Raw genomic sequence first — 11,289 nt, forward strand, 5'->3', positions numbered from 1 at the left:
TGTTACTAGTACTGCATTTTTAGTGGAAACGGTTAATTTATTTATTTCATCCAGAATTAGGACACAAATATCGTGCGACCCACCATTGATTCTACTTCTATCATTGTTTCATTCCTATCATCGATAGTTAATGATAGAAGTATAGCATTGATATACTTAATTACTAAAAGACTCTAATAGACTTTGATAGAATTATAAATATCGACTTTTTTATAGTAGGTTACTGGTAAACTTTGATAAAATTATACATGCAACCTGATAATCAAATCATATAAGTTTATCAAGGTTTTTCACCAATATTACTAATGTCTACCATTCCTATCACCAATATCACTAATCAATCGACCTAAGCCATTATGCAAAAAGCTCGTGTCTTAGTCCGTGCTCGATCTGAAGCTCTCATGCTATACTGTTCATTATTATTCTCAATTTATATCAACATTATTCCTTAATCAACTTTTTTCTTCTAATGGACTGTTTTAAAATTTCATTCTCTCCTTAGATTCAACTTTTTGAATTCCTTTTTGCTCAATCAATCACTCGCTTCCATGACTTTTTATTTGGTGGAATTGATTTATTAATTTATTTTATAATCTATATTAAAAAGATTTATCTCTATGATGATTAATGCTAAATTTTCAAGAATAAATAACATACCGAATTCTATTACAAGATTGATGGAAACTATAAGGTGATTATTCTCTTCGGCGGCTTTTGTCCCAAATCTTTGAAGAGTCATTACGAAACTAGATGTCACACGGGGTTCATGTTAGTTTTGCTAAACCTTATTGGATGTTGTTTATTTTTCAACGGGTATTTTCTTAAAACCTAACGTAGGTCAATGTATTTTTGCTTTCAACAACTTATTAGTATTTCGATTTAAAGCCTTTACTTTGACCGAATACATACCAAGGATTCAGTTCCTGGCAAACATTGCCACAGGGAGAGATGACTCTTAGAGTCGGTACTGATGAAGTTGTCTCAATTGTTGTTGTAGACAGGTTGAAGTTATTTTTCGACAAGAAACGTTATCTGTTACTAGATAATGTTTTCGTTGTTCCTCATATTAAGGAACTTAATCTCAGTTTTTTGTCTCATTGAACAAGGGTATACCGTCTCTTTTTCTGAGAATAAAGTGTTTATTTTCAAGAATGGAATGGAGATTGGTTTTGGTTCAATGGAAAGTAACTTATATGTACTAAGGCCGTTAGTCATAAAAGCCTTGTTTAATACTAAAATGTTCAGTACAACGACAAAGCTAAAAGACCAAAGGTTTCTCCTAAGGAAAACGCCCATCTTTGGCATCTAAAGTTAGGTCACATCAACCTCAATAGGAGTGGCAATAAGATTGAGAGATTATAGGAAAACTCCTTACCGGTGTGTGAATCATGCCTCAAATGCCTGATGACCAAACGACATTTTATTGGAAAAAGTTACAGAGCCAAGGAAGCCTTGGAGCTTGTACATTCTGACCTCTGTGGTCCGATGAATGTTAGGGCTCGAGGTGGGCATGAATATTTCATCTCTTTCATAGATGATTATTCAAGGTACGAGTATCTCTACCTAATGCAACGTAAGTCTGAAACCCTTGACAAGTTCAAGGAGTATAATATCGAAGTTGAAAACTTGTTAGGTAAAAAGATAAAAACACTACGATCTAATCATGGTAGAGAGTATATGGACCTCCAATTCAAGAACTATGTGATAGAACATGGGATTTCGCCCCAACTCTCGACCCTAGGTACACCTCAGCAGAATGGTGTATCAGAAAGGAGAAATAGAACATTGTTGGACATGGTTCGGTCTATAATGAGTTATACTTATCTTTCAGACTCGTTTTGGGGTTTTGCAATAGAGACTGCATGCTATATTCTGAACAATGTTCCCTCGAAAAGTGTTTCTAAAATACCTTTTGAGCTGTGGAGAGGCCGTAAAGGTAGTTACACCACTTTCAGGATTTGGGGTTGTCTTGCACATGTGCTAATTTATGCCACTTTAGGATTTGGGATCATAAGCCACAAAGTAAGCTCGTTTTATGTGAGATTTCTAGTGAGACTGTGACTACAAAGGGTTCAATAAGAGTTGTTGAACTGGCCGAAAGATCAACAAGAGTTGTTGAGGTCGGTACATCTAGTCAACCAGCTCATGAGTTGAGATTGACTTGACGTAGTGGGAGGGTAATGAACCCACTAGACTGCTACTTGGGTTTGACTGAAGCCTAGAGCGTCATTTCTAATGATGGGCTCGAGGATCCATTGTCTTTTAAGAAAGTAATGGAAGATGTTGACAAGGATGAATGGATTAAAGCCATGAACCAGGAGATAGAGTCTATATACTTCAATAACCTCTAGGAGCTTGTGGATCGGCCTTATGGTGTATGACCTATTGGGTGTAAGTGGATTTATAAGCGAAAGAGAGCTTTAAATGGAAAGATGCGAACCTTTAAGCCTGGACTCATGGCAAAGGGTTATACTCAAGTTGAGGGAGTTAACTATGATGAAACTTTATCACCTGTTGTCATGCTCAAGTCTATCAGGATACTCCTATCCATAGCCATATTTTATGATTATGAGATATGGAAAATGGACGTCAAGACTGCTTTTCTTAATGGTAATCTTAAGGAGACCGTCTATATGACTCAACTAAAGGGGTTTGTTGTTCCAGATTAAGGACAAAGAGTTTGTAAGCTTAATACGTCCATTTATGGGCTGAAACAAGCATCTAAATCATGGAACATTAGATTTGACACTACGGTCAAGTCGTTCAACTTTGATCAGAACATTGATGAGTCTTATGTTTATAAGAAAATCATCAACAGCTCAGTAGTTTTCCTGGTACTGTATGTGGATGATATCCTACTCATTGGGAATACAGTAGGGTATCTAACTCACATTAAGAAATTGCCAATTGCCCAGTTCCAAATGAAAGATTTGGGTGAGGCATAGTATGTTCTAGAGATCCATATCATTCGGGATCGTAAGGATGCATTAAGCAAGGATGCATCATGAACTCCACTATGGAAGTCGAATACGTAGCTACTTCTGAAGCAATTAAAGAAGTTGTTTGGCCGAGGAAATTCCTTTCAGATTTGGAAGTTGTCCAAAATATGGATTTTCCTATCACTCTATATTATGATAACACCATGGCTGTGGCAAATTCGAAGGAGCTTTGGAGTCATCGTCGAAGAGATTGTGCATTGCGGTGATATGATAGTTATGAAGATTGCATCGGAGCACAAAGTTGCTAATCCCTTTACAAAGGCTCTCACGACTAAAGTGTTCGAGGGTCACCTGGAGAGTCTGAGTCTACGGGACATGTGACATCTTGTCTAGGAAAAATGGGAGATGATACTGGGGTATGCCCTAGTGTTTGTATATTGTATATATTTTTTTATTGTATTGTACATTAGTCTCCTGAGGCATTAGGACAAGTGGGAGATTGTTAGGATTGTGTCTTAATTCTCCCAGAGTCCTGTTGTTTATAATTATATACATTTTTTTATGAATAAAATAATTGTTATTTCATTATGGGATTTACTCGTATCCAATAAACAAAGCTCAATGGTTATCTTATGTAAATTTAAGCATGTATATGTGATATACAAGTGAATCATGCCTTAAGTGATAACCTAAATAGGTCTATAGTATAAGGATTAAGGTGGGATACCTGATCCTGGTGACACTACGGATACGACCCGCTTTGTAGAGGTTTACAAGTGTTGTAAACTACTACAGATGGTAGATCCTGACCATTGATGAGGAGACATACAAGTGGGGTGTCCTATACAAAGAGTTTATATAAGATCGGACCACGAGATGAATAGACTCTATATGTAATGTCGTTGATATTTGAGACTTACATCTCACCTAAACGACCATAGTTGACACGACCTCAATCCCAAGTATTTTGGGAACTCCTACCTTTAAGGGCGGTCCTTTGATTAGTATGGGTGAGGGTGGCCAAATTGCCAACTCAACATGCCTACCTTTTTGGGGAACTGTCTTATCTGGGAGCTAGAAACTCATTTATACAAGATGGAATTCACTCATTCTCCAAAGCAGGGGTATGTAGATAGATTGTTCCCTTAAGGGCTGATTTCGGGGCTTGAACATAGTGGCCACAACTTCTCTTTGGAAGAGAGGACTCAGTCATAGTAAGACTATGACTTATGTTCATTAGAGGATTCAATGGTACTTAAGGAGTTAGATGTAACTACATGGACATAACAGTTATTGGTCGAGCTGTACTTACGAGCGATCTGTGAAGGGTTGTCACACTATTAATTGGTTAAGATGGACACATAATATATCTGTGGTAAGGAGAGTTCAGTTGTTGGTCTTTAGTGGAGTGCCTGGCAATTAACGGATTGTGGATCCTTTGACTAAAGAGTTTAGTCAGTTATTCACATACCATTGGAGCTTCGAGCTACAGGTCCATAAGGTCCCATTGGTAGCTCAATGGATTCAAGTTGACGATCAGTTCTTGGTGTTGATTTGAAATGTTCAAATTGACAAGAGTTATTTCGATTATATATGATATGATCGGTATGATGTATGAGATACATCTAATGGAAGATTAATGTAAATGAGATTTACATTAAGTGCCATGAAATAGAAAAAGAGCTATGGTTTATATGTTTCATGAGATGAAATATTAAAACTATAGGTTATAAATATAGTATGGTAAGTTGGTTATCATTTATATTTATAATAATATTAATTATTGTTTAATTATCTCTTTTTCTCTAATAACCAATTGAGTGGGAGGTTATTGATGGTTTCATGGTAACCGTGAGATAAAAAGGAAAAATGCTTTCCCAATTTTAGTAATGTTGGATTGAGATTTCCATTCTCGACAATTACTCACGGAAAGCTTGTCAAGTAAATTAGATTTGCTAAACGACAGCTTGTAGAGACTAGACAATCATGGAGAAATTCTATACGATAGACTCTCAGCTGGCCGATGAGCTAGACGATCACATAGCTTTAGCTAGACGATCGCATAGCTTTTGTTAAACGATTTGGCATCGTCCTATACGATAGACTTTGACATCTCCCACTTGCTCAATCATTTATACGATTGTTCTCCTCTGATCTCTACCTCTAACTAAGTCCACACAGAACCCACACTCTGGATTCTCATACCGAGAATACCAAGGTAACCTTTTTGGTGGTTTCATACTCAACTCGACACTAGTCGAGGTTCTGTGGAGGCTATTTGTGGTGTTCGGGGGTGCTCGTGACTTGGAGATCACGGTGTTCGAGTTTGCGTGATCATGCAGTGTAGAGTTCGTAATGTTCGAGCGGTCGTAGTTGCCGTCTTGATGTGAACGAGTGTTTGTGATCAAGGGTGCTGAAGATGAGTCTTCAAAGGTATGTTAATTCTTTTCCCTTGATCTGTAGAAAAGCATGTTGTAATTTTGGTTGTTATGCATAGCCTGTTGTTTCCGTTTGTGTACTGTAATTGTGAATGTTCAAATGTGATTGAAATTTGGAACGATCCTTCCACTGCTCATAGAAATCTTCATGTCCGATTTCCTTCAAGAATTACAATCGAACCCCACTCCAAAAAGTTCAACCACTAATTGTGGACGAAATTTGTGAGACGATTTTAGGTAGACAACTAGGTCAAATAGAAAGCCTAGGTTGGGGCCCTAAACTTAATTCAAAAAGGGGTAGCAACTCATCGAGTTCGTCTTCTACTCAAGAAATGCATGATATGGAGGTGGGGGAATTAAAAGCCAACGTTGAACACTCTAATTCGAGAATTAAGGAACTTGAAGATGTTTAAACACAAATGAAAGAGGATCATGCAAAATAGATGGAAGAAATGATAAAAAAAATGATTGAATAAATGATATGATCACAGAGAGAATGACCATCCAATTTGGTATGATTACTTCATATCTAATTGGCTCATATGTTGCTATTCTGTAATTATGGTAGCAACGTAGTTATGTCTTACTATTAGCTTTATGATAATGAATTGTTGGCTTATCTTGCAGTTATGGTAGCCAAACAATTGGATTTTCATGTGTTTGTGGAGTTTTTGTGTGCTTGTAGAGTTTTATGTGTTTGATTTTCTTTGTTTTGTAAGATTCATTAAAGTGGTCGTTTACTTTGTTTTGGAGCTCAACTTGTGGCTTTTATGTGTTTGTGGGGGTTTTATATGTTTGTAGCATTTTATCATGAAGTTAGAATATTGTGTGAGGTATGTTGAGATTAGTTATCTTTGTTTTGAAGTTTAACCTGTGATTTTTGTGTGTTTATGGATGTTTAAGGTTGAAAACATGTAGCCTTGGAATTGTGTTGATGTTCTATGTTTTTTGGATTCATTAAAGTGATCGTCTACTTTATTTTCGAGTTCAACTTGTGACTTGTGTGTTTGTGGAGGTTTATAAAGTTAGAATCATGTATGGGATGAGATGAGATTAATTATCTTCCTTTTGGAGTTCAATTTGTGGTTTTTGTGTGTTTGTGGAGGTTTAAGGTTGATAACATGTCGGCTTGAAAGTATGTTGATGTTCTTTGTTTTGTAGGATTCATTAAAGTGGTCGTCTACTTTGTTTTCGAGTTCAACTTGTGACTTGTTTGTTTGTGGAGTTTATGTGTTTTTAGAGGTTTATGATGTTTGAATGTTGTATGGGGCGAGTTGAGATTAGTTATCTTTCTTCTAGAGTTTAACATGTGATTTTCGTATGTTTGTGGAGGTTTAAGGTTGGGAACACGTAGTCTTGGAAATGTGTTGATTTTCTTTATTTTGTAGGATTGTAGGATTCACGTTATGGTTTTTGTTTGTTTGTGGAAGTTTATGAATTTTGAATGTTGTGTGAGTGGGTTAAGATTAGTTTTCAAATGAGGAATTGAGAGTTCTTCTTACATTTATTCTTGTTATACATAATAATGTGCTCTAATTAATGTAATTATAGGTAAAACACTATTTTGTTGAAGCCATTTGGAGGTGTTGTTATGGATGCCGTTTATAGATGTCATCACACAGAAATTTGTTTTATAGACCATCTTGCTAACTTTTCTCTCTTTTGTGTAATAAAGAATGCTACTACCGACTTTATTTGTGTTTTGTTCCTTGTGTGAATACATAATTTGCTTAATAATGTTCTAAATTTTAGGTTATTTAGATCAGAATTAAGAAAAAAAAAGACTTGGATAATACACTATTTTTCGACGAGGGCGTCGGGAGTTCTACTATCTCCCGACAGCTGGTAAGTCGTCGGGAGTTTGATTTCAGAAATTGAGTTTTTGAATCAAACTCTCGACGGCCTTGGCATCGTCGGGAGATTATAAAACTCTCGACGGCATTTATATACCGTCGGGAGTCTCTAACTTCCAACGTCGTACATTATGTGTCAGGAATTATCCTTAACACCCCAACGGTATGTATTTGGGCATCGGGAGATGGTCTCCCAACGAGTATATCTCGACCAAACTCATGAAGACTGTTTAGTCGTCAGGAGTTTATCTCCCACACATTTTTTTTACCATTTTTTCGTCGATTTCAAACGTCAAAAAAAGGGTATTTTTTTGTAATGATTGGCCATATGGCGCCGCACAGTTGAAAAACGGTGACACTTATCACAGAGACTAGTATTGAAATTTAAGATATGAGTGGAATTACTTTCCATGGGATATTCTCCATCTATTTATAGAGTTATTTTCGACCTAACAACTCCTATTTAGGGTTTTCAGGCTATCTATTCAACTAAAACCTCCTCTTAAGGTTGGATCCTCCACCTATTTGCGAGTATGTTCATTGGGTCGGCCTCGGCATGGGCTTCAATCCATGCCACTTCCCACCATCAAGTCCTATCTTGCTTTAGGCTTTGTTGTTTGGACGGTCGTATCATGGTTATTCTCGTTCTTTTATGCTTTTTCTCATAAGGTTGAAAATTATCCATAACACATTTATTATTGTTTGGAAATTATTTTAAAGAAAGTGTAGCTTAGTACAATTTTTCAAAAATATATTCACATTACACGTCTACTACTGCTTGATAAAGCCACCCACTACGATGGCCAAAAAAGTGAGTACATTGCATATAATATTGATTTTCATTAGAGTTCTTATTAGTGCCCATTAAAAAATAAATAGGGCACCCACTTGTGTCACATGGCTTTGCCTCCCCACGTGTCAAAGGCTTTTAATTTTTATTTTGTTTTGTTATATATTTTTCAGACATAAATAGTTTTCCTCAAAATGGAGAAATTGACAAGAATAATAAAAGGTCTAGCCTCCAATAAAAATCGCCATTTATTTTATTTTTAAAAAGTGAAAAAAGAACTAATAAAAGAATATATAGCTATAAATACTTTTCATGAACTCAATTTTTATTATAGAAAATGTAAATAAAATTTTGTATTAAAATTAGGGCAATTGCAATTGTTAGCATTTTTAAGAATAATAACCAAGTGTATAATATCATTAAAAAAATTATAAATATAGACAAGTCTATCAGCGATAGACTTCTATCGTTGATAGACTCTCACTAGTGGTATGGTCTATCACTGATAGACTATTTAAATTTGATTATATTTATAATTTTTTTTAATATTATGTTATATCTATTGATACTTTAGGTCTAATGTCTATATTTACATCTGTCCTTTAAATTTATGAATTATGCCCAACTCTTTACCAATTAAATAGAAAGTAAGTAAATGAAAATTTAACTTGAGAATTACAAGTTATCACATCAACTTTGTCCATAGGCTTTTTTTTAACAAGTTTTGTCATGATCAACCTTTTTTCAAAAAATAATAATAAAAAAAATCTCATAGCCAAAAAGATCATGAATTTTGAGAAATAAAAAATGGAAAAAAAAGGATAAATAATGCAATATTGCACAAATAGATTTGGGTATAGTGTCGGAGGGAGGACAAAAAGGAACAGCTAAAGACCAATATGATGCTGGGAATTGGAAGGACACTTCAAGAAAGAGCCATAGGGTTAGTGTCGTTTGCCATTTCAATATCAACCACACACATTTTTGCTTTTAATTAGGTGTTAAGCTTTGTTAGGGATGTTTACGGTCTAGCTAGGGATGACTTTTCTATCTCGATCTCTAATATCTACATAAAATTTTGCAATTATCGGGGTGGTCAGAATCAAGTTTCTTGCAGGAAATTATTCTCGTTTAGTTTATTATGGAGATTTTTTTTTCTCTATTCCTTCTCTCATTCCTCGCTTCATTAGGAGTGTGTCTTCTATAGAAGAATTGTCATTATAATGTGTAAACCATATAAGTGTTTGCTTGTTTAGGTTAGGTTTTTATTAGGAGTGTTCACGGGCTAGAGATGAGAATGATTTCTCTATCTTAGTCTATACTTTCATTTAATCTGTTATACTTATTAGTTGTGTTGAATTCTTCAAAATATATCAAACTCTCTGTACCTATCAAGTATAAATACAATCACTTATGACTCATTTTAGATAGGAGAGATTGAGATCATAAGAGAGTGAGAAGCAACTTATCTGCAATAACCTCCTCCCTTCATCTGAATTCTTCAAGATTAATAAATATGATTTCTCCTTCAAAGTGGATGTAGGCAAATTTCTACCGAACCACTATAATTAAACCAAGTGTGTTCTCTTTTTCTTCTTCTTCCTTGCATCTCATTCTTCTTCTTTCTCTCTTTGTTTTTCCTCTTTCGTATATCTCGTTTCTGAGAATTTATGAACAGGTTTTTGTTTATTCAATATATGCAATTTTCCTTTTTCTTTTGTTGACGAGTGGCTACCTTCATTGACCATGTACACCTTTTTATTATCTAAACAAAAGAAAGTTGTGATTAAAAAAGGGAAATTTTTACAGATAGAAAAAATGTCAACCTATTTACAAAAATAGCAAAAAAATACTGATAGACTTATATTAGTATCTATCACATAGTATCAATGATAAACTTTTATCAATTTCTGTAGCTGATGCTATTAAGAAGATTAAATTTTATTATTTTGTATAAATAGTTTTTCTTACTTTTCTATTTTTGAAAATCCTCCATTAAAAAAATTATAACATCATATTTTAATATCGATTAAAATGTCGATATGATACTAAATTAACCTTTACCTATGAACGTAAATTTTTTAATCCATTGGTGGTTTAATAATATCTATACAACATTTCGCAGCTATCAAGATTTTGTTTTCCTCGAGACACACCCACTCGCATTCTCCGCTTCATTAGGATTGTGTGTCTCAGAAGTTGTCATTAAAATATAAACCACACAACACAAGTATTTTCTTGTTTGGTGGTCCTTTAGCACGCTGTCCTCCAATTATCTACCCCTTTAATGGAAAGTCCTTTGTTTTGGCAAAAAACAACCCATTTAATGAGTCAAACTTTTCAAACTTTTAGATTTTTTTTTCATGGATCTTTTGTTCTAAGTTTTCTCAAATTTCATTTTTATTTAGTATTTAATTAGACTAAGAAATGATATGATAGATCATTAGGACGCATAAATAGAAGGGTTGTTTTTCTTTAGTACAACGGAAAGTAGGAGATTCAAGAAAGGTAGAATATAAAAAATCAACGTACAAATTTACGTAGTTCACTAACAGTGTGTTAACTACATCTACAGGGAAGAAGGAGAATAATTTTATTAGAGAGAATGTTACATAATACATAACAAATGACACCTCTAGAATCATACAGTTTATATAATACACTTTTCTAAATGTTAGGATCATAATCATAAATAATCATAAATAATTAAATATGTTAAATACGAATTCGAGGATATTTCAACTCACACATTGGCAAAAGATTGGTTGTAGAATATCATACTTATTGCAATAATCCATTGGTATAAATAAGTACATTAGATACGTTATTTGCTGATATGATTGTTTAAAAAATCTCATTTAATTTAATGATGAGTTTAGAGTATTTTGGTGTTGGTACTTTGAGAAGATCCTTGGTAATCAAAATTTAATGAGGTTGAACGATTAGACGTTCCAATCTTGCCTTAAAAGTGAAAAAAAAAAATTATTTAGTTTATGTTTGTAAAAAATAACAAGAAATTTAAGTGGGCTTTATTGGGGTTTTTGGGGAAATTAAAGGTCTAGTGACGGTAATAATGGGCAAATGACATTTTTGTAATTAATCCCATCTTCTTCTTTAGGGCTGGAAAAATCGTGAAGCTAAACAGAGAGAAGAAAAAAAAGAGGTAGCCAACTTTTACACATGGCAGACGCACGCAGCAGCCGGCTTCGTGGGAGACACGTCCGGTGTGGGTTTTCATCATCCACAGGTGGGTGTTCGACAGCTGTTTG

The sequence above is a fragment of the Benincasa hispida genome, chromosome 5 (assembly GCF_009727055.1).
Source record: "Benincasa hispida cultivar B227 chromosome 5, ASM972705v1, whole genome shotgun sequence".
Taxonomy (NCBI): Eukaryota; Viridiplantae; Streptophyta; class Magnoliopsida; order Cucurbitales; family Cucurbitaceae; genus Benincasa; species Benincasa hispida.